Genomic DNA, 25544 nt, shown 5'->3' with positions numbered 1-25544 from the left:
TTCATGACAACATATGTCTCTAGGGGTCCTAAGACCCCTAGGAACATATTAGAATTGTTTATATGGGTCGAAAGGGGCCATAAGATGACCTATGATCCCTTTCAACACATTCCATTATGACAAATGTCTTTAGGGTTCCTAGGACCCCTAGGGACATGTTATAATCATTTATATGGGTCAAAATCAACACACTCCATGACGACGTATGTGTCAAAGGGTCTTAGGACCCCTAGGGATATATTAGAATCATTTAAATGGATTTAAAGGGCCCACAAGATTACCTATGATACCTATCGACATATTTTACTACAATATATGTTCCTAGGACCCCTGGGGAAATATTAGAATCAATTATATGGGTCAAAAAAGGCCATAGGATGACCTCTGAACCTTTTCGACACATTCCATGATGACATATGTCTCTAGGGGTCGTAGGAGCTCTAGGGACATATTAGAGTCCTTTATATGGCTGAAAAGGGGCTATAGGATGACCTATGACACTTTTAAACACATTCCATGACGACATATGTTTCTAAGGTTCCTATGACCCTAAGGGACATATTATAGTCATCTATATGGTTCAAAAAGGGTGATTGGATGAACTATGATCCCTTTCAACACATTTCATGATGACGTATGTTGCTAGAGTTCCTAAGACACCTAGTGACATATTAGAATCATTTATATAAGTTGAAAGGGGCCATAGGATGACCTATGACCTCTTTCAACACATTCCGTTATGACATATGTCTCCAGGGGTCATAAGACCCCTAGGGACATATTATAATCATTTATATGTGACAAAAGGGGCCATATGATGACCTATGACCTCTTTCGACACATTCCATGATGATATATGTTTCAAGAGGTCCTATGACCCCTAGGGACATATTAGAATATTTAATATGGGTCGAAAGGGTCCATAGGATGACCTATAACACCTTTCAATAGATTCTATGATGGAATATGTCTCAAAGGGGTCCAAGGATGCCTATGGACATATTACAATCGTTTATATGGGTCAAAATGGGCCATAGGATGACCTATGACCCCTTTCAAAAGATAACATGATGACATATGTCTCAAAGGGTCTTAGGACCCCTAGGGACATATTATGATCGTTTATATTGGTGTAAAATGGCCATAGGATGACTTATGACCCCTTTTAACATATTCTATGATGACATATGTGGCTAGGGGTCCTAAGACTCCTAGGGACATATTAGAATCATTTATATGAATTGAAAGGTGCCATTGGATGATCTATGACCCCTTTTGACACATTTCATTATGACATATATCTCTAGGGGTTCAAAGACCCCTAGGGACATATATAATCATTTATTTGGGTCAAAAGGGCTCATAGGATGACCTATGGCCCCTTTCAACACATTCCATGATGACATATGTCTCTAGGGGTCCTAGGACCCCTAGGGACATCTTAGAATCATTTTTATGGATTGATAGGGGCCATAGGATGATCTATGATCCCTTTCAAATCATTCTATGATGACATATGTCTCTAGGGGTTGTAGGACCCCTGTGGACATATTATAATTGTTTATATGGGTCAAAAGGGGTCATAGAATGACCTATGGTCCTTTTCAACACATTCCATGACAATATATGTCTCTAGGGGTCCTAGGACCCCTAGGGACATATTAGAATCATTGATATGAGTCGAAAGGGGCTATAGAATGACCTATGATCCCTTTCGACACATTCAATGATGACATATATCTCAAGGGGTCCTAGGACCCTTGGAGACATATTAGAATAATTTATATGGGTCAAAAGGGCACATAGGATTACCTATGACCACTTTCAAAGCATTTTTTGACAATATTATATTTAATAACAATATAATTATATGTTTTAATATAATAATAATATAGTATTAGATTCTATAACAATAATGATCACATATGTTACTAGATCATAGATTTAATAATAATAATAAATATATATTATTAAATGTAATAGTAGTCATATAATATTACTATATATATTTAATAATAATAATATTTATCATATATATTACTATATTATATTTAATAATAATAATCATATATATTACTATAATACAAATAATAATTATAATGATATATAATAATAATAATATCAATGTCCACAGTTCCCCCAAATAAATTACCCTGTAAAATACTCTGAAGTTTCCCTCTTAAATTTATGTCACTCCAAAATTATAGTTGGAATATCTTTCCTCTCAAATTTCCCTAAAAAATTTCAATAGAAAAATCATAAGCCTAATCGAATAGCCAATTTCATATCGAATATCTGATTTCAATTGGATACCCAATTTTATTTAGGAAATCCGATTAAGCATGGTATTTACCAAGCATATTTCGTCAACCCAAAAAACATGTTTGAGAAGGGTTTCACTGACACTCAGACTTCGGGTAGCCATCTGACAATGTTATTTTCATTGACATTGAATGAAATGAAAAGGGTTCTTTCATAAGACTTGAGATTCCATGAGTATAATATTTGTCAAATCATGAGTTCGATAAGTATTTATTAGTTAATTTTTAATGAAAATAATTGTAAAGCATTGATTGACATACTGATTTAAAAATAGCTATAACTTTCAAACAATATAACATTTTTTAAATCCAAAAGTTGTGTCACATTCTATGCTTCACCAACCATAATTTTTGAAAAAAAAAATTGGTATAGTTTTCTATTAGTTAAGGTGGTAAAACACGGAAATTTTATTTTTTTGAAAAAGTTTTAGTAGAAAATTTATATTTAATTATTTATTTGGAATTAAAATACCCAAAAATTTGTGTCACATTTGCGCATGAGTCTAGTTAATATTATCATTTTATTTTGATTAAGGTGGTCAAACATAAATCTACCTTTTATTTTTGCCCTAAAATTTTTGTAGTACTACATTAAAATCCAAAATTTTGACCAATCAATTATTTTTTTCTCTAGATAAGGTGTAGTAGTTTAGAAACTACATTCAATTTCCTACAGATTATTTTCTTACAACTTTTTGATATAATTTTTAGAACCACTTTAAAATTATGTGTCAAGTTGACATAACCCTAATTTGATAGTTTTTCACTGCCAGTTAAGGCCATAGTTTTGATGACCATGATCTTGCACATACCCACAACAAAGTAAGAATACTATTAGGTGATTTACAAAGATCTATTAAGTCCACTATATTAAGAGATTTACCCTATATCAATATGTTAAAACTCATTCAATACCTAATCCTTGGTCTGCTCTAATAAGTTGTTCTTGGATCTCCTCTTTACAATTTGATCTTCTCTTAGATATAATATAGCTTTAATACCCTTCAGTGCTTTGACAAAGTTGTTTGTTGTGTTCTATAGTAATATAAATCTTTGCCTCTTCTACAATGTTTGCACATTCACACATGAATTGCTTGTTGGCTCCTTCATATAAGCATACACTTCACCATTCAAAACTAGGTCAAGTCCTACCCTATTTAAGATGCTTCCTCATTTTGCCTCTCCATCTAATTGGTTCGTCACAAAATATAGGGATATATGATTCATATCATAAAATATGTAATGTTCTCTATCAAAAACTCTACAAGTATTAAATATTTTGTCTATTTTGGCCTTAAATAATTTACCTCAAATTTCATATCATTCTTAAATTTTGGTCCGTTAACATTAGACTCGACTCACATTGAAAATATTAGGTGACCAAAGACTTTATTGGGTTGAAATGGGCCATAGGATGACCTATGACCCCTTTTGACACATTCCATGATGGCATATGTCTCGAGGGGTCCTAGGACCCCTTAAAACATATTATAATTGTTTATATGGGTCGAAAGGGGCCATAGGATGACCTATGACCCCTTTCAACACATTCCATGATGACATATGTCTTTAGGAGTCCTAGGACCCCTAGGGACATATTATAATCGTTTATATGGGTTGAAAGGGGACATAAGATGAGTTATGACACATTTTGACAAATTCCATGATGACATATGTCACTAGAGGTCCTATGACCCGTAGGGATATATTAGAATCATTAATATGGGTCAAAAGGGGCCATAAAATGAACTATAACCCCTTCCGACACATTCCATGATGACATATGTCTCAAGGGGTCCTAAGACCCCTTAGGGACATATTAGAATCATTTACATGGGTCAAAAGCACCCATAGGATTACCTATGAACCCTTTTGACACATTTTATTACAACATATGTGCCTAGGGGTCCTAAGACCCCTAGGGACATATCAAAAATATTTATATGTCTCAAAAGTGGCCATAAGATGACCTATGAACCCTTTCAACACATTCCATCATGACATATGTCTCTAGGGATCCTAAGACTGCTAGGGAAGTATTATAATCATTTATATGCATCAAAAGAGGTCATAGGATGACCTATGACCCCATTCAACACATTCCATGATGACATATGTCTCAAGGGGTCCTAGGACCACTAAGGACATATTAGAATCATTTATATGGGTCGAAAGGGTCCATAGCATTACCTATGACCCCTTTCAACACATTTTATTATAACATGTCCCTAGGGGTCCTAAATATAACATGACCCCTAAGGACATGTTAGAATTGTTTATATGGATTGAAAGGGGCCATAGGATGACCTATGATCCCTTTCAACATATTCCATGACAATATATGTTTCTCATGGTCCTAGGACCCCTAGGAACATATTAGAGTCATCTATATAGGTTAAAAGGGGTCGTAGGATGACTTATGACCCCTTTCGACACATTTTGTAATGACATATGTTTCTACACATCCTAGGACCCCTAGGGACATATAAAAATTCTTTATATGGGTTGAAAGGGGCCATAGGATGACTTGTGACAACTTTCGACACATTCCATGACGATATATTTCTCTAGGGATCCCAGGACCCCTAGGAACATATTATAATCATTTATATAGGTTGAAAGGGGCCATAGGATGACCTATGACCCCGTTGAACAAATTTCATGACAACATATGTCTCTAGGTGTTGTAAGACACCTAAGGACATATTATAATCATTTATATGGGTTCTAAAGGGCCATAAGATGACCTATGACCCCTTTCAACACATCTATTGACAACATATGCCTCTAGATGTCCTAAGACCCCTAGGGACATATTATAATTGTTTATATGGGTCGAAAGGGTACATAGGATGAATTATGACCCCTTTTGACACATTCCATGATGACATATGTCTCTACTGGTCTTAAGACCCCTATGAACATATTATAATCATTTATATAGGTTGAAAGGGGTCATAGGATGACCTATGACACCTTTTGACACATTTAATGATGACATATGTCTCTAGGGGACATATTAGGTTCGTTTATATGGGTCGCAAGGGGCCATAGGATGACCTATGACCCCTTTCGACACATTTCATGATGACATATTTCTCAAGGGGACCTAGGACCCCTAAGGACATATTAGAATCATTTATATGGGTCAAAAGGGGCCATAGGATTACCTATGACCCCTTTCGACACATTTTATCACAACATATGTCCTGGGAGTCCTAGTACCACTAGGGACATATTACAATAATTTATATGGGTCAAAATGGGCCATATGATGACCTATGACCCCTTTTGACACATTCCATGATGACATACGTCTGTAGGGGTCCTAGGACCCTTAGAGAGATATTAGGATCATTTATATGGGTCAAAATGGGGCATAGGATGACCTATGACCCTTTTCAACACATTCAATGATGACATCTTTCTGTAGGGGTCCTAGGACCCCTAGGGACATATTGTAATCATTTACATGGGTCAAAATCAACACATTCAATGATAACATATGTCTCAAAGCATCTTAGGACCCCTAGGGACATATTAGAATTATTTATATGGGTCGAAAGAGTCAGTGGGATCACCTATGACCCCTTTCAACACATTTTATTATAACATATGTCCCTAGGGGTCCTAGGACCCCTAGGGACATATTATAATTGTTTATATGGGTCAAAATTGGCCATAGGATGACCTATGATCCTTTTCAACACATTCCATGATGACATATGCTTTTAGGGCTACTAAGACACCTAGGCACATATTAGAGTCATTTATATTGGTCGAAAGGGGCCATAGAATTCTCTATGACCCCTTTCGATTAATTCCATGACAACATATGTCTCTAGGGGTCCTAGGACCCCTAGGAACATATTATAATCATTTATATGGACATATTAGAATATTTTATATGAGTCAAAAGGGGCCATATGATGACCTATGACCTGTTTTGACACATTCCATGATGCCATATTTCTCTAGGGGTCCTAGGACCACTAGGGACATATTAGAGTCATTTATATGGGTCGAAAGGGGTCATAGTTTTACCTATGACCCCTCTTAACAAATTCCATCATGACATATCTCTCTAGGGGTCGTAAGACCCCTACGGACATATTATAATCATTTATATGGTTTGAAAGGGGTCATAGGATTACCTATGACCCTTTTTGATATATTCCATGATGACATATGTCACTAGGGGTCCTAGGACCACTAGGGACATATTATAATCATTTATATAGGTCGAAAGGGGTCATAGGATGACCTATGATGCCTTTTGACACATTACATTATGACATTTGTGTTTAAAGTTCTTAGGACCCCTAGAGACATATGACAATCATTTATATGGGTCAAAAGGGGCCATATGATGACTTATAACCCCTTTTGACACATTCTATAACAACATATCTCTCAAGAGGTCCTAGGACCCCTAGGAACATATTAGAATTACTTATATGGGTTGAAAGGGGCCATAGGATGACCTATGACGCCTTTCGACATATTTCAAGATGACACATGCCTCAAGAGGTTCTAAGACCCCGAGGGACATATTATAATCATTTATATAGGTCAAAAGCAGGCATAGGATTACCCATGATCCCTTTCAACACATTTTATTGGAAAATATGTTGCTAGGGGTCCTAATACCCTTAAGGATATATTATAATAATTTATATGTGTCAAAAGAGGCCATAGGATGACCTATGACCCCTTTCGACACATTCCATGATGACATGTGTTGCTAGGAGTCCTAGGACCCATAGGGACACATTATAATCAATTATATGGATCAAAAGGGGCCATAAGATAACCTATGACCCATTTCAACACATTTAATGATCACATATATCTCTAAGGTTTGTAGGACCTCTAGGGACATATTACAATCATTTTATATGAGTCAAAACGAGCCATAGGATGACGCATGACCCCTTTTGACACATTCCATAATTAGATATGTCGCTAGGGGTCCTAGGACCCCTAAGGACATATATATAATCATTTATATGGGTCGAAAGGGGTTACAGGATGACCTATGACCCCTTTTGACACATTCCATTATGACATATGTCTCTAGGGTTCCTAGGAACCCTAAGAACATATTATAATTTTTTATATGGGTCTAAAGGGGCCATAGGATGACCTAAGACCCCATTCGACGCATTCCATGATGACATATGTCTCAAGGGGTCCTAGGACCCGTAGGGACATATTAGAATCATTCATATGGGTCAAAACGGGCCATAGGATTACCTATGACCGCTTTCGATGCATTTTATGACAATATTATATTTAATAATAATATAATTGTATATTTTATAATATTTGTAATATAGTATTAGATTATATAACAATAATAATCATATATGTTACTATATTATGGATTTAACCATAATAATAACCATATATATTATTATATATAATAATAGTCATATAATATTACTATATATCTTTAATAATACTAAAATTTATCATATATATTACTATATTATATTTTGTTATAATAATAATTATATTTATAACTATATTATATTTAATAATAATAATCATATATATTAATATAATATAATAATAATGTCAATGTCTACACTTCCCCCAGAGAAATTATCCTATAAAATACTCTAAAGTTTCCCTCTCAAATTTGCCTCCCTCCAAAATTACAATTGGAATATCTTTCCTCTCAAATTTTCCTAAAAAATTTCAATTGAAAAATCACGAGCATAATCGGATATCCGATTTCATATTGGGTATCTGATTTCAACTCGGATACCTAATTTTATATTGGGTATCTGATTAGACTCAATATTTACCAAGCCTATTTGGTTAACCCAAAAATGGTGTTTGAGAAGGGTTTCACTGACACTAAGACTTTAGGTAGCTATCTGACAATGTGATTTTGATCGAAATCGAATGAAATGAAAAGGGTTTTTTTATAACACTCTCAAGATTCCATCAATATAAAATATGTCAAATTCTAAGTTCAATAAGTATTTATTATTTAATTTTGAATGAAGATAATTGTAAAGTGGTTATTGACATACTGATTGAAAAATAATTATATCTTTCAAACGATATAACATTTTTTAAATCCAAAAGTTGTGTCACATTCTATGCTTCGCCTAGTTTAAGAAAATTTTTTAAAAAGTTAAATTTGGTAAAGTTTTCTATTAGTTAAGGTGGTCAAACATAGAATATTTTTTTTCGAATTTTCTTTAGTGGAAAATTCACATTTAATTATTTATTTGGAATAAAAATATTCAAAAATATGCATCACATCCAAACATAAGTCTACTTTTTATATCTATAATTGTATCAAATAAATAATACCATTTGATTTCGATTAAAGTGGTTAGACATACACCTAATTTTTATTTTTGCCCTAAAATTTTTGTAGTACTGCATTAAAATCCAAACTTTTGAACAATCAATTATTTTTTTCTTCAGATAAGGCCTAGTAGTTTAGAAACTACATTCCATTTTCTACAGATTATTTTCATACAAATTTTTAATATAAAGTCTAGAACCACTTTAAAACTATGTGTCAAGTTGACGTAACCCTAATTTGCTGGTTTTTCACTGCCACTTAAGGCCATAGTTTGGTTGAGTATGATCTCGGAGATACCCACAAAAAAGTAGGGACACTATTAGGAGATTTACAAAGATCTGTTAAGACCACTCTATTAAGAGATTTACCTTGTATCAATATGTTAAAACTAATTCAATACATTATCCTTGGTCTACTCTAATAAGTTGTTCTTAGATCTTCTCTTTACAATTTGATCTTCTCTTAGATCTAATATAGCTTTTATACCCTTTAGTGCTTTGACAAGGTTGCTTGTTGTGTTCTGTAATAATATAAATCTTTGCCTCTTCTACAATGTTTGCACATTCACACATGAATTACTTGTTCGCTCCTTTGTATCATCATACACATCACCATTCAAAACTAGGTCAAGTCCTACCATATTTAAGATGCTTCTTAATTTTGCCTCTCCATCTCATTGGTTTCGTCACAAAATGTAGGGATCTACGATTCTGTTAGTAACTACATGGACACATTTTTTGAAGCTTTCAATTTTAGGTTTTGAACTTCTTTGAAGTACTTTGAACTTATTTCAAAGTAGTTCAAAGTGGTTTGATAGTTTGAAGTGGTTCAAAATACAGATTTGCTAGTTTAGAAAAGTTTGGAATTATGCCTCAATTCATATTTCAAGTTCAAACTTTGTTAGTTCAATTGTTCTATAGTCTCATTGAAGGATAGTTATCAAAATTGCAAGGTTCAATGAATTTAATGATTCAAAGGTTCAAATACATAGCTCGAGTTTAAATTCCAATGGTCCAATTCAAAGATAATTATTTTCAAGTTCAGATGGTTGTTCTAGAATGTGCAGGATTATTGTCAAAACCTCATTTGATATGATTCAAAAGTTTGTAAATATGGAGGTGCTAGTTTAAATTCAAAAGGACACATTTTGAGCATCTAATAATAAAAATATAAAGCTTAGGTCAAGCCCCTACAAGATCACTTACATGAAGCAGAATATGTTCAATAGGGCATCATAACTATATTTGAGGCGGCTCAGATCTCATCATGAGGAAGTATGCTAAAAGTCATGGTTTAACATAAAAGTAAATTAACATTCATCACATACAGCTCTTGGATATATGAGTCCATAACGATGATTGGGCATACTAAGTAGATCTGGTTAACATAAAAGAATGTGTGTGTAGCCTAATGAATATTGCAGATGTTTATGTTCCACCAAGAATATTTTTTACCCACATTACATCTGCGTATGAGAATCCCAAGTTACTGACCATAATTAGATGCATGAGGAGAATTCACAAAGAAAAATTAATGGCCCTAACTTGGCCATGGTGGAGGAACATTTTTCATTATGTGGAAACAAGAACCTTGTCAGCTATTGATTTAAATAAATACAATGTAACATCAGTATCATCATTTTCCACATGGAAAATCAAGGAAAGAAGATATAGATATTCCATGAGCAGTTAAGAATCATTGGAAAATCTTAAAAATTAGCCCTTCACCATGACATGAGAAACTCAGAGCTCCCAAATCAATAAAGCCATTGGTTTAAGATAGACTGTGGGTTATAAACAAAGCATTCATGTACCTATGATTAGTTCAGCACCAATTGAATAGAAAGAGATAGTGGTAAATGTACATCATCACTAGAATTTCAATACCATAACTGCGGAGGAGAATAATTTTGCAACTGCCTTTATCATGGAAAGAATTCATTATTGATGGATGCCATATATATTACACTTGAGTTAAAGGTGTCAGATGGCTCACCGATCTCATATGTATGTTGATAAGGTATATTGAATAATCCAACTCAAGGAACACTCATGTCATTCATCGGGGGTCTATAAGAAATGGTTGATAATTCATGATAATTGTCATATTATGGTTACGATGGTGAAAGACACCTGTGGTTCCCAAAGATCTGGATAAAAAATTGATGAGAGTGTTCCTACAAGAAACGTATTTCAAAGTGATCATAATCACAATAGTAGTAAACTCCATTATAAAGGCCTTGAAATTTATGAAGAAGAGGAAGATCAGGCATTGAAATTTAGAAATGATAATTGTATGTGTTATAGGAAACTGAATAGCAATAGAAAGAGACATGGAGTTTAGTCACATTGTGTTCTCAAAACTATGTTACACTTGTCAAAAGAGGGTGTAGTGAGCTTTTTGAATAGTTCATCTCATGACATTCTGGTTCCATTCAACCAATTAGCAACATTATTATAATTTGTATTCTCAATGCTTTATTAATACCCAAACAACAAGATATGAGGCTTTATTTTAAAGTCATGTAAAGAAAGATAGATAAAGGGATTATGATATTTTAATGAAAAAAAGCCCAATAAGTGATAAAGATATATGTTTAGAATCTAGCAAAAAAACAATTTTAAGGTATCAAAGGGGTTAGTCCAAGAATCAGTTATTCAAAACTATTGGGAAACCTAAGTAGAGGGAGATCTATTTATTGGGGATTTTCTTATTCTGAAAGGGTTCCAGTTGTTTTGGGACTTTCAGTTTCCAAACTGCAGACTTTGGGCCTTTAGGCAAGGAAGGAGGAAATTTTGACAGAATAGTTTCATCTTCTTGAGGGGCTGAGAGAAACAGAGTATGGGCATAGTTCCTTTCTTTTCAGAACTGTGTGTCTAAGATAGGGTTATATTTTTTGATGTCTGATGTAATATGGGGGAAAGAATTTCTATTTTCTTTGAATAATGGATGGATTGTAATGTATGGAAGAGGCTTTGTAACCTTTACAGTCAGGGAAGGGAGGCTGGAGGTTAAATACATTTAACTTTGGCTATAATGTGTTTTTCCTTCCACCAAATTCAAACTTTGAGTCATTTTCAGTTTTCTCTGAAAAGTTATAGTCTGATGTCATTGTTCCTTTATTATGTTGTCATTTCTAAATATCTTACAAGGCTCTAATTTTAATTCTCCCAAGAAGATGAAAGACACAGTTTGATCCTTGTTACATAATGCAACATTCAACAAATGAACTTTTCGTGATTTACCATTCTTTATTCTCTTTTTATGTAGTAGTGTAGGTTTTTGCATCTACATTGTATTTATGGGTAGATGTCTGATATCCTTTTGTGCTTTCTGGTAAAAGAACCCAGATTAAATTCATTGAATATCTTGTATGGGGAGCTATACCTAATAAAAATTTAGAGGAAGATTATCAATCCCATGATAACCTATACAACTGTTGGTGTTAGTTTGTCCTTTCAATTGGGCATTTAGGGTTAGATCTACATACATTCCTTCAAAGGAAAATCCATTCACTAACATATTTTCACTACTCTACTGGGGAATCGAAGCAAAGATTTAAGTGCCTATATTTATTTCCTTATTTTTATGATTATCTTGACGTGCAAGAGATTTGGTGACTCTATACAAAGACCATGCCAGATATAGGAGCTATGAAAAGATCGAGGCTAGATCCTTCTCTTCTGGAACTTTGTCAGATTGATGATAAAGTGTTGTGTAACTTTGTAGACCATTTTAGGGAAGGTATGTCTAAAGGTATGAAGAAAAATTTGAGCTTTGAGGATGATGCAAGATCTTGGTTTATATGGAGAGGCCTCTACACAAGATTTCATAAGCTGAAACACTTGCAAAACCTTGAAGAAGAAGTGCCTCGGTTGAAGGAGCATTTGAGGGAAGATGATGATGATAAACCTCCCATTATCACAGTTTCACCCAGGTATCTCAATCTATTTTTCATGAGTGACCAAGAGGTATAGCTAGAAATACTCTAACCTCTGGTTGATCCAGCTTCAGTGGATGAGAATATCCGTACCCATAATGGAGAAAAGGTAAGAAATAATGGTGAAATTTTGTCTCAAGAGCTTTCTTCATCTCATGCTAAAATTGGTATAGTAGAAGGTCATGGTGATTTTTCTTTTCCTGAAGTTTTTGTTGAAATATTTTCTCCGGGTGTCTTTTCTGAAAACGTATCCTTAAATGCCACAAAAGATTGTGAGCATATTAATCCTTTCAAGGAGAATGTGGAAAGAGATTCTATTCTCGAATCTTTCAATTCTAAAGATTTTGTAACAACAAACTTTGTAGGTGATATTTAATGGAGGTGTATTCAAATCTTTTTCTTCACATCCTAAGAGTTTTTATTTCAAATATGTTGATAACCTCCTTGTTTTAGAAGTTCCTATTGATGAGGAAGTTGACAACTTGCCTCCAGATTTTCAATCTTTTACCTTTGATGTTGATCAACTTTCTTCAAAAAATATTCTTGATGAAAAGATTCAGGATGATATGTAGCATGAGATTGAAATTCTTATTTCTATGAAGAATGAAGATGATTCCGTATACATGCAAACTAGTGACCAGCCCTTGCAAGAACTTTTTTCGTTTGATGATGAAATATGTAACTATGACAAGGTGAAAGGGTATGAGGAAACATTTCTTCCTCGTTATGAGGATACTAAAATTAGCACTTAGTTTGTAAACTGTCTAGGTGAAGCATGGAAAGAAAAATCATTTGATCAATAAGAAGTGGTCATTGCCAAATTCTTATTATGTCTTGAATTGAAAAAACTCTCTCAAACCTATCCTTCTAATGGTGATTCAATTCTTCATGGAGGTGAGACAAAGATGCCCCTACTAAATTCCTAGTTGAGACAAAGAAATATGAAGCTATCTTTGTAGATTCGGCTGATGAGTTGGGGAAGAAATTTTTAATGAAGAAGAAAAAATCATAGGTACATTTTTGTCATCACTCAAGCTGGATCATTTCTTCGACGTTGCCTTAGACACCTATTCAAATCAGTTTCAGAATGAGGCCTTTATTGAAAACTTTTCTTCTCATCCACCTATGCATAATCTTGTTGATTTGGATTGTGAAAGTAATGCTAAGATGTGTGATGACACTCTGAGAAGAGAAGGGAATGGAATTTATTATATATCTGATGACAGTTGGTTCCTTGAAAGAAATGAAGAAGACATATATCTAAAAGTTGATCCTATGCTAAATGAGGTGTCATTATGGCTGCAAAATGATCATGACCAAGCACAAGAATTGAACCTACATGACAACACCCTTAAAGATTACTCATCATCTTTTGGTGAAGCATTTTTATTTCATATTTTTCAGTTTGAAGTGGAGTCTACTTTTGACAGTGTGAAGGATCAATTCTTAAGTAGAGATGAATACTATGATGAGTTATGGCTATTTGTAAAAGAGAGTTGGATAAGCATTTACATGCACACTGTTAGTCTGAAGTGGGGTATTAAAAGAGTTTTCATCAAACAATGGTTTGGAGCTGTTCCATTGAGGTATGCTTTGCTGATTTGAAAAGGCTCCTATTTCTCTCAGCCAGTAAATGGATTTGTATGACTTCTTCCTTCTTCCAGTTCTTATGGTAGGTTCTTTCATACCTTTGTAAATATTGTAAATAAGTTTTTTGTTGTAGGTAGTGTAGTCTGAATAATGTGCAAGCCTCGTGCTTGCTGGTAGTTTAGGTGTGTGTTGTTGGTTTGAGTTTTCCGATTTTGCCCTGCTCCCCTCCACCCTCTCTGCAAGAAGCTCTCGATCTTCCTCTCTTGCTGACTCTATCTACCCAATGTTAAGGCACTATTCTTCTCCTAGAGATTGCTGGAGTTCTCTAATTTTGTATCAAAATTAGCTATGTAGTTAGAGCCCCTGTTAGTAACTACATGGACACCATTTTTGAAGCTTTCAATTTCAGGTTTTAAACTTCTCTAAAGTACTTCAAACTTAGTTCAAAGCAGTTCAAAGTGCTTCAATAGTTTGAAGTGGTTCAAAATGCAAATTTTCTAATTTAGAAAAGTTTTAAATTCTACCTCAATTCATATTTTAGGTTCAAACTTTGTCAGTTCAATGGTTCTACAGTCTCATTGAAGGATAGTTATCAGAAGTGCAAGGTTTAATGAATTTAATGATTCAAAGGTTCCAATACATAGCTCAAGTTTAATTTCCAATGGTCCAGTTCAAAGATCATTATTTTCAAGTTTAGATGGTTGTTCTAGAATGTGTAGGATTATTGTCAAAACCTTGTATGCTATGATTCAAAAGTTTGTAAATATGGAGGTGGTGGTTTAAATTCAAAAGGACACATTTTGAGCATCTAATAATAAAAACATAAAGCTTAGGTCAAGCCCCTACAAGATCACTTACATGAAGCAAAATATGTTCAATTGGGCATCATAACTATATCTAAGGCGGCTCAAATCTCATCATGAGGAAGTATGTTGAAAGTCATGTTTTAATATAAAAGTAAGTTAACATTCATCACATACATCTCTTGGATATATGAGTCCATAATGATGATTGGGCATACTAAGTGGATGCGGTTAACATAAAAGAATGTGTGTGTAGCCCAATGAATATTGTAGATGTTTATGTTCGACCAAGAATACTTTTGACCCACATTACATCTGCATGTGAGAATCCCAAGTTGTTGACAATAATTAGATGCATGAGGAGAATTCACAAGGCAAAACTAATGGACCAAACTTAGCCATGGTGGAGGAACATTTGTCATTATGTGGAAACAAGAACCTTGTCCACTATTGATTTAAATAAATACAATGTGACATCAGTATCATCATGTACCACATGGAAAATCAAGAAGAGAAGATATCGATATTCCATGAGCAGTTAAGAATCATTGGCAAATCTTAAAAATTAGCCCTTCACTGTGACATGAGAAACTCAAAGCTCCCAAATCAATAAAGCCATTGGTTTAAGATAGACTGCAGGTTATAAACAAAGCATTCATGTACCTATGATTGGTTCAGCACTAGTCGAATAGAAGGAGAAAGTGGTAAATGTACATCATCACCAAAATTTCAATACCATAACCGGGAAGGAGAATAATTTTCCAAGTGCCTTTATCATGCAAATAATTCATTATTGATGCATACCACATGTATTACACTTGATTTGAAGGTGTTAGATGGCTCACTAATCTCATATGTATGTTGATAAGGTATATTAAATAATCCAACTCAAGGAACGCTTATGTCATTCATCAAGAGTCTATAAGCAATGCTCAAGAATTCATGATAATTATCATATTATGGTTATGATGGTGAAAGATTCATGTGGTTCCCAAAGATCTAGATCAAAAATTGATGAGAGTGTTCCTATAAGAAACATATTTCAAAGTGATCATAATCATAGTAGAAGTAAATTCTGTTATAAAGGCCTTGAAATTGATGAAGAAGAGGAAGATCAGGCATTGAAATTCAGAAATGATAATTGTATGCATTATAGGAAACTGAATAGCAATAGAAAGAGACATGGAGGTTAGTCACATTGTGTTCTCAAAACTATGTTACACTTGTCAAAAGAGGGGGCAGTGACCTTTTTGAACAGTGTATCTTATGACATTCCGATTCCATTTAACCAATTAGCAACATTATTATAATATTTATCCTCAATGCTTTACTAATATCCAAACAACAAGATATGAGGCTTTATTTTAAAGTCATTTAAAGATAGAGAGATAAAGGGATTATGATATTTTAATGAACAAAAGCTTGACAAGTGATAAAGATATATGTTTAGAATCCAAGAGAAAAACAATTTTAAGGTATCCAAGGGGTTACTCCAAGAATCAATTATTCAAAACTATTGGGAAACTGAAGCAGAGGGAGATATATTTATTAGGGATTTTCTTATTTTGAAAGGGTTCTAGTTGTTTCACAACTTCTAGCTTCCAAATTGAAAACTTTGGGGCTTGAAGCAGGGAAGGAGGAAATTTTGATAGAATAGTTTCAACTTCTTGAGGGGCCAAGAGGAACAACGTATGGGCATAGTTCCTTTCTTTTTAGAACTGTGTTTCTGAGATAGGGTTAGATTTTTCGATGTCTGATGTAATATTGAGGAAAGAATTTCTATTTTCTTTGAATAATGGTTGGATTGTAATGTATGGAAGAGGCTTTGTAACCTTTATAGTCAAGGAAGGGAGGCTAGATGTTAAATGGATTTAACCCTTGGCTATAATGTGTTTTTCCTTCCACTGAATTCAAACTTTGAGTCATTTTTAGTTTTCTCTGAAAAGTTACAGTCCGACTTCATTGTTCCTTTATTATGTTTTCATTTCTAAATATCTTACGAGGCTCTGATTTTAGTTCTCCCAAGAAGATGAAAGACATAGTTTGATCCTTGTTACATAATGCAACACTCAACAAATGAACTTTTGCATCATTTGTTGTTCTTTATTCTCTTTTTATGCAGTAGTGTAGGTTTTCACATCTACATTGTATTTATGGGTAGATGTCTGATATCCTTTCATTTTTTTTGGTAAAAGCACCCACATTTAATTCATTGAATATCTTGTATGGGGAGCTGTACTTGATAAAAATTTAGAGGAAGGTTATCAATCCCATGATAAACTATGCAACTTTTGGTGTTAGTTTGTCCTTTCACTCGGACATTTAGGGTTAGATCTACATACATTCCTTCAAAGGTCAATCTGTTCACTAATAGATTCATATCATAAAATATGTAATGATCTCTATAATAAACTCTACAAGTGTTCAACATCTTGTCTCTTTTTTCTTGGAAAAATTTACCTCAAATTTTGTATCATTCTTCATTTGAATGTAAATTATGCATTGCTCGAAACTGAGTTTTTTTTATACTCAACACTCACTTTATATGCTATTGACACTTGGTCTTTACTATTCCTGGCACCTTCTATGTAACTAGATTTAATCTGGGTGAACTAGTCCATTAACATTAGACTCGACTCACATTGAAAATATCGGGTGACCAAAGACTTTATCAGGTTGAAAGGGGCCATAGGATGACCTATGACCCCTTTTTACACATTTCATGATGACATATGTCTATAGCAGTCCTAAGAACCCTAAGGACATATTAGAATCATTTATATGGGTTTAAAAGAACCATAGGATGACCTATGACCCTTTTTGATACATTCAATGATGAAATATGTCTAAAGAGGTCTTAGGACCTCTAGGGACATATTAGAATCATTTATATGGGTCAAAAGGAGCGATAGGATTATCTATGACCTCTTTTGACATATTTTATTACAACATATGTCACTAGGGGTCCTAGGACCCCTAGGGACATATTAGAATTGTTTATATGAGTCAAAAGGAGCCATAGGATGACCTATGCCCCCTTTTGACACATTCCATGACGACATATGTCTGAAGGGGTCCTAGGACCCTTAGCAACATATTAGAATCATTTATATGTGTCAAAAGGGGCCATAGGATGACCTATGACCCCTTTTGACACATTTTATTATAATATATATTCTTAAGGGTCCTACAAACCCTAGGGATCAGAGGATGACCTATGGCCCCTTCCGATACATTCCATGACGACATATGTTGCTACGGGTCCTAAGACACCTAGGGACATATTAAAAATGTTTATATGGGTTGAAAGGGGCCATAGAATGACCTATGACCCCTTTTGACACATTCCCTGATGACATATGTCTCTAGGGGTCCTACGAACCCTAGCAACATATTATAATAATTTATGTGGGTCGAAAGGGGTCATAGGACGACCTATGACCACTTTCACCACATTCTATGACAACATCTGTCTCAAAGGTTCCTAGGACCACTAAGAACATATTAGAATCATCTATATGGGTCAAAAGGGACCATAGGATTACCTATGACCCCTTTTGATGCCTTTTATTACAACATATGTCCCTAGGGGTCCTAGGACCCCTGGGGACATATTTGAATTATTTATATGGGTCGAAAGGGGCCATAGGATGACCTATGAACCCTTTTGACATATTCAATGATGACATATTTTTGTTAAGGGTCCTAGGACCCCTACAAACATATTAAAGTCATTTATATGGGTTGAAAGGGGCCATACGATGACCTATGATCTGTATTGACACATTCTATGATCACATATGTTGCTAGGGGTCCTAGGACCCCTAGGGACATATTAGAAGTGTTTATATGGGTCAAAAGGGGCCATAGGATGACCTATGACCCCTTTCGACACATTCCATGAAAATATATGTCTATAGGGGTAGGACCCCTAGGGATATATTCTAATCATTTATATAGGTTGAAAGGGGGAATAGGATGACCTATGAGCCCTTTAGACACATTCTATGATGACATATGTCTCTAGGTGTCTTAGGACACCTAGGGACATATTATAATTGTTTATGTGTCGAAAGGGGCCATAGGATGAGCTATGAACCCTTTCGACACATTCGATGATGACATATGTCTCTAGCTATCCTCGAACTCCTAGGATCATCCCATACCCACTTATATGGGTCGAAAGGGGCCATAGGATGACCTATGACACTTTTTGACAGATTTCATGATGACATACATCTCTAGCAATTCCAGGACCCCTAGGGACATATTATAATCATTTATATGGGTCGAAAGGGGTCATAGGATGAGCTATCACCCCCTTTGACACATTCCATGATAACATATGTCGTGAGGGGTCCTAGGACCCCTGGGGACATATTAGAATTGTTTATATGGGTTAAGAGGGGCCATAGGATGGCCTATGACCCCTTTTGACACATTTCATGATGACATATTTCTCAAGCAGTCTTAGAACCCCTAGGGACATATTAGAATCATTTATATGGGTCGAAAGGCACCATAGGAATACCTATGACTCCTTTCGACACATTATATTACAACATATATCCCTAGGGGTCGTAGGAACCCTAGAGATATATTAGAATCATTTATATGGGTTAAAAGGGGCCATAGGATGATCTATGACCCCTTTTGACACATTCTATGATAACATATGTCTCTAGGGGTGCTAGGAGCTCTAGGGACATATTAGAATCATTTATATGGGTTGAAAGGGGCCATAGGATGACCTATGATCACTTTCGATATATTACATGATGACATATGTCAGTAGGAGTCCTAGGACCCTTAAGGACATGTTATAATTGTTTATATGGATGGAAATCAACACATTCAATGATGACATATGTCTCAAGGGGTCCTAAGACCCTTGCGGCCATATTAGAATCATTTATATGGGTTGAAAGGGGCCATAGGATTACCTATGACCCCTTTCAAAAAAATTTAATACAACATATGTCCCTAGGCATCCTAGGACCCCTAGGGACATATTAGAATAATTTATAAGGGTCGAATTGGGCCATAGGATGACCTATGACCCCTTTGGACACATTTAATGATGACATATGTCGCTATGGGTCCTAGGACCCCTAGAGACATATTCAAGTCATTTATATGAGTTGAAAGGGGGCATAGCATGATCTATGTCCTCTTTCAACACATTTTATGGTGACATATGTTACTTGGGGTCCTAGGACCCCTAGGGATATATTATAATCATTTATATGGGTCAAAAGGTGTCATAAGATGACCTATGACCCCTTTCGACATATTCGATAATGATATATGTCACTAGGGGTCCAGTGACATATTAGAGTCATTTATATGGGTCAAAATGGGCCATAGGATGACCTGTGACCCCTTTCATCACATTCTATGATGACATATGTCTATAGGGGTCATAGGACTGCTAGGGACATATTATAATCATTTATGTGGGTCGAAAGGGGCCATAAGATGATCTATGACCCTTTTTGACACATTTCATGATGACATATGTCTCAAGGGGTCCTTGGACCTCTAGGCCATATTAGAATCTTTTATATGGGTCGAAAGAGGCCATAGCATGACCTATAACCCCTTTCAACACATTCCATCATGACATATCTCTCAAGGGGTCCTAGAACCCCTAGGGACATATTAGAATCATTTATATGGGTTGAAAGGGGCTATATGATTATCTATGACCTCTTTTGTCACATTTTATTGTAACATATGCCACTAGGGGTCTTGGGACCCCTAGGGACATATTATAATCATTTTTATGGGTCAAAAGGGGCGATAGGATGACCTATGACCCATTTCAACACATTCTGTGATGACATATGTCTTTAGGTACCCTAGGACCCCTAAGGACATATTAGAATCATTTATATGGGTCAAAAGGTGCAATAGGATGACCAATGACCCATTTTGACACATTCCATGATGACATAAGTTGCTAGGGGTCCTAGGACCTCTAGGGACATATATAATTGTTTATCTGAGTTGAAAGGGGTCATAGGTCTTCCTATGACCCCTTATGACCCATTTCATGACATCATATATCTTTAGGGGTCCTAGGACCCCTAGGGACAGATTAGAATCGTTTATATGGGACGAAAGGGGCCATAAGATGACCTATGACCCATTTTGACACATTTTATGATGATATATGCCTCCAAGGGTCCTAGGATCCCTAGGATATTTATAATCATTTATATGGGTCAAAAGGGGCCATAGGATGACCTATGACCCCTTTCAACACATTCCATGATGATATATGTCTCTAGGGGTCCTAGGACCCCCAGGGACATATTATAATCTTTTATATGGGTTGAAAGGGGCTATAGGATGACCTATGACCCCTTTCGACACATTCCATGATGACATATGTCTCAAGGGGTCCTAGGACCCGTAGGGACATTAAAATCATTTATATGGGTCAAAAGGCATCATAGGATTATCTATGACCCCTTTCGATGCATTTTATGATAATTTTATATTTAATATTAATATAATTATATATTTTAATATAATAATAATATAGTATAAGATTAAATAATAATAATCATATAATTTGCTAGATTATAGATTTAATAATAATAATAACCGTATATATTATTATATATCATAATAGTCATATAATATTGCTATATTATATTTAGTGATAATAATTATTATATTTATAACCATATTAAATTTAATAATAATAATAATATCAATTTCCACACTTCTCTCAAATAAATTACCTTGTAAAATACTCTAAAGTTTCCCTCTGAAATTTGCCTCCCTCGAAAATTATAATTAGAATATGTTTCCTCTCAAATTTCTCTCCAAAATCTCAATTGAAAAATCACAAACCTATTTGGATACCTGTTTTCATATTGGGTAGCTGATTTCAAATCAGATACTTGATTTTATTTTGGGTATCCAATTAGGCTTGATATTTACCAAGCCTATTTGGTCAACCAAAATAACATGTTTGAGAATGGTTTCACTGACACTCAAACTTTTGGTAGCCATTTGACAATGTTATCTTCATCAAAATTGAATGAAATGAAAAAGGTTTTTTTATGACACTCTCAAGATTTCATTAGTAAAATATCTTTCAAATTCTACGTTCGATAAGTATTTATTAGTTAATTTTCAATGAAGATAATTGTAAAGTGCTGATTGACATACTGATTGAAAAATAGCTATAACTTTCAAATGGTATAACATTTTTTAAATTCAAAAGTTGTGTCACATTCTATGCTTCACCTAGTATAAGAAAAATAAAATAAAAATTAAATTTGGTAAAGTTTTTTATTAGTTAAGGTGGTCAGACATGAGATTTTTTTTTTTCGAAAAAGATTTAGTAGAAAATTCATATATAATTATTTATTTGGAATAAGAATACCCAAAAATATGCATCACATCTAGGCATGAGTCTAATTTTGATATCTATAATTATATTAAAAAAATATTATCATTTGATTTTGATTAAAATGGTTAGACATACACCTACTTTTCATTTTGCCCTGAAATTTTCATAGTATTGCATTAAAATCCAAACTTTTGATCAATCAATTATTTTTCTCCCCAGAAAAGGCCTAGTAGTTTAGAGACTACATTTAATTTCCTACAGATCATTTTCTTACAAATTTTTGATATAAAGTATAGAACCACTTAAAAATTATGTGTCAATTTGACATAACCTTGATTTTCTGGTTTTTCACTGCCACTTAAGACCAAAGTTTGGTTGACCATGATCCAACACATACCCACAACAAAGTTGGGACACTGTTAGGAGATTTATAAAGATCTATTAAGACGACTCTATTAAGAGATTTACCTTGTATCAATATGTTAAAACTAATTCAATACTTGATCCTTGATCTACTATAATAAGTTGTTCTTCGATCTCCTCTTTACAATTTTATCTTCTCTTAGATCTAATATTGCTTTTATACCCTTCAGTGCCTTGATGGGGTTGCTTGTTGTGTTCTATAATAATATAACTCTTTGCCTCTTCTACAATGTTTGTACATTCACACATGAATTTCTTGTTCGATCCTTTGTATCATCATACACTTCACCATTCAAAACTAGATCAAGTCCTACCCTATTTAAGATGCTTCCTTAGTTTGCCTCTCCATCTGTTTGGTTCATCACAAAATATAGGAATCTATGATTCATATCATAAAATATGTAATGATCTCTATAAAAAACTCTACAAGTATTAAATAGCTTGTTTATTTAGGCCTAAAATAATTTACCTCAAATGTTGTATCATTCTTGATTTGAATGTAAATTATGCATTACTTGACACTAACTATTTGTGATACTCAACACTTACTTTATATGCTATTGACACTTGGTCTTTACTATTCTTGGCACCTTCTGTGCAACTCATATTCAATTTGGGTGAACTTCTCTGTTAACATTAGACTCGACTCACATTGAAAATATTAGGTGACCGAATACTTTCTTGGCTCCTATATAGCTCAATATATACATATTTATATATAATTCTTTACATGACTCAGCCTATATAGAGTATCTTGATCATAGTGATTACCATCTAACTTTGTCTCGTATATGATCAAGTTTTTGACACTAATAGATAACAATTGTTAGATATACCAAAAATTTCCCCTTGGACATTAGTGGAAAAATATGGTAATATTAGTAAACACCCTCTATGCCTATGATTTAGTTCATATAGAAATACAAATCTTTTGACTAATGCTGAATAAAAGAATAATGAACAATATACACATGACTCTAAGGACTTTTATTGTTTTAGTGTCATGCCCTATTTGCCTCCTACATTATGATTAGCTTTTGAACTTGGATTTTTGACTCTAACTCTTCTGATCATCATTACAATGTATTCTGCCTTGAACTTTTCTTCTTTCCCCCTTGTACTTTTCTTCTATCCACCTTCTTTTGTCACTTATGTCTACTTCTAGGGTTGAATGAGTGGAATCAAACTGTATTTTGTAATAAATGGTTTGTGAACTTGAGTGATCATAACAAGTGAATCATTCAAAGTGGTTCATTTTGAATCCAACATGTGATTTTGTAACTGCAACTTAGTTTCCAAATCAATCAAAAGATTGGCCATGTAAAGATTATGATATTCATTGATAAGATCTTTTGTTGATTTCATTTCTCTCTACATAACCTCCAAATGAGGCATCAAATGTGATTGAATGGAGATCAATGTTGGTCTCATGTTGCTGTCAGCTACTTCAAGCTCGGCCAATTTTCCTTGAGCATTCAATAACTTATTTATAATGATTTTAACTTGATTCAACTAACTATGAAATAATTTTTCTTATGTTCTTCATAGCAGCATAAATCTTATTGATGTCTACCTGAAGATCCCTAGTGCATCTTGGCACATCGCATAAAATGGTGTATGAATGATGTATTTTATGAATTATTTTTGTTGTGTTCTATACACATGATGCACCACAAGGAAGGAGTATCCCCAAAGGAGATGTCCCAGCCCCTAACAAATAACCACATAGTGGAAACACAACAACAAGAAGCAATAGTGCAAGATTTGATATTGAATTACAATAATATATATTCATAAAATATAATTGATTACATGTAATGTGTCGGGCCATAAAGCCTTCCCGATTATGGCCAAATGCAAAGAAAGTAATAGTTCTACAAGATCCCTCAAGATCCAATCCAAAACCTAGCTAGTCTAGGTCCACACTCTTGTATAAACCCTAAAGGAAGATCTCAACTTATGCTCGCAAGCTCACCAAGAAATCTCCTTGTTTTCCAAGCCTTAGCTACTAGCTCTTCTCAAATTTCAATCCTCTACCAACTCCTCTTCTCCACAATGGATGAATAAATCACAAAAGAGTTTCCCACAACCCCTACTTCTACCAATCTAAGCCAAAAGTCAGCCCAGAACACAAATTAAATATAAAGACATAAATTAAATGCCACAAGTCAGCCTGCAACAACAATTAAATGCCCAAAATTGATGTCTGAGTAAAATTATGATATCTCCTAGATCCAATTGAAGTAGAACTCACACTTCAAACCATTTTTAAAAATCTAGGTGCTCTTCAATTTCTAAAATTTTAATCTTCTAACTCATTGCGAAAAATTAGTTACACCACCTGCAACAAGCATGAGAAAACATATATCATGAAGCAAGGTAACCAAACCATGCCGAGCAACCAAAGACCATGCTGATTTCCCAGACCATGCCGAGAAACCAATATCTACCAAGCTCCACAAAACATAACCAAAATACCTCCAAACATGCATGATTGGAAGCAAACCCAAGATTCTCCTGCATCAGACTCCCCAAGTAAATAGAAAAGTGTGTCCCACACTTTGATGCCCAAAGAAAGATCAAGAACCAAACTCATCTTTACCAAAGGCTTCCACTCCAATAGAGACAAGAAAACCAATTTTCACATCATCCACACTTGTACCATTCTATAAAACACTAGAATCTCAACCATCTGATCATCATGCTCACACCCTGGAAAAAACTAAACATAATGCTTCAATAGTGAACCTTTACCCACATCAAGAACTAG

This window comes from Cupressus sempervirens, chromosome 7, assembly GCF_028749045.1.
Source record: "Cupressus sempervirens isolate cs-2001-9-10 chromosome 7, ASM2874904v1, whole genome shotgun sequence".
In the NCBI taxonomy this organism is placed as follows: domain Eukaryota; kingdom Viridiplantae; phylum Streptophyta; class Pinopsida; order Cupressales; family Cupressaceae; genus Cupressus; species Cupressus sempervirens.
The sequence above is the reverse complement of the archived record's forward strand: the minus strand, read 5'-3'. Positions refer to the sequence as shown.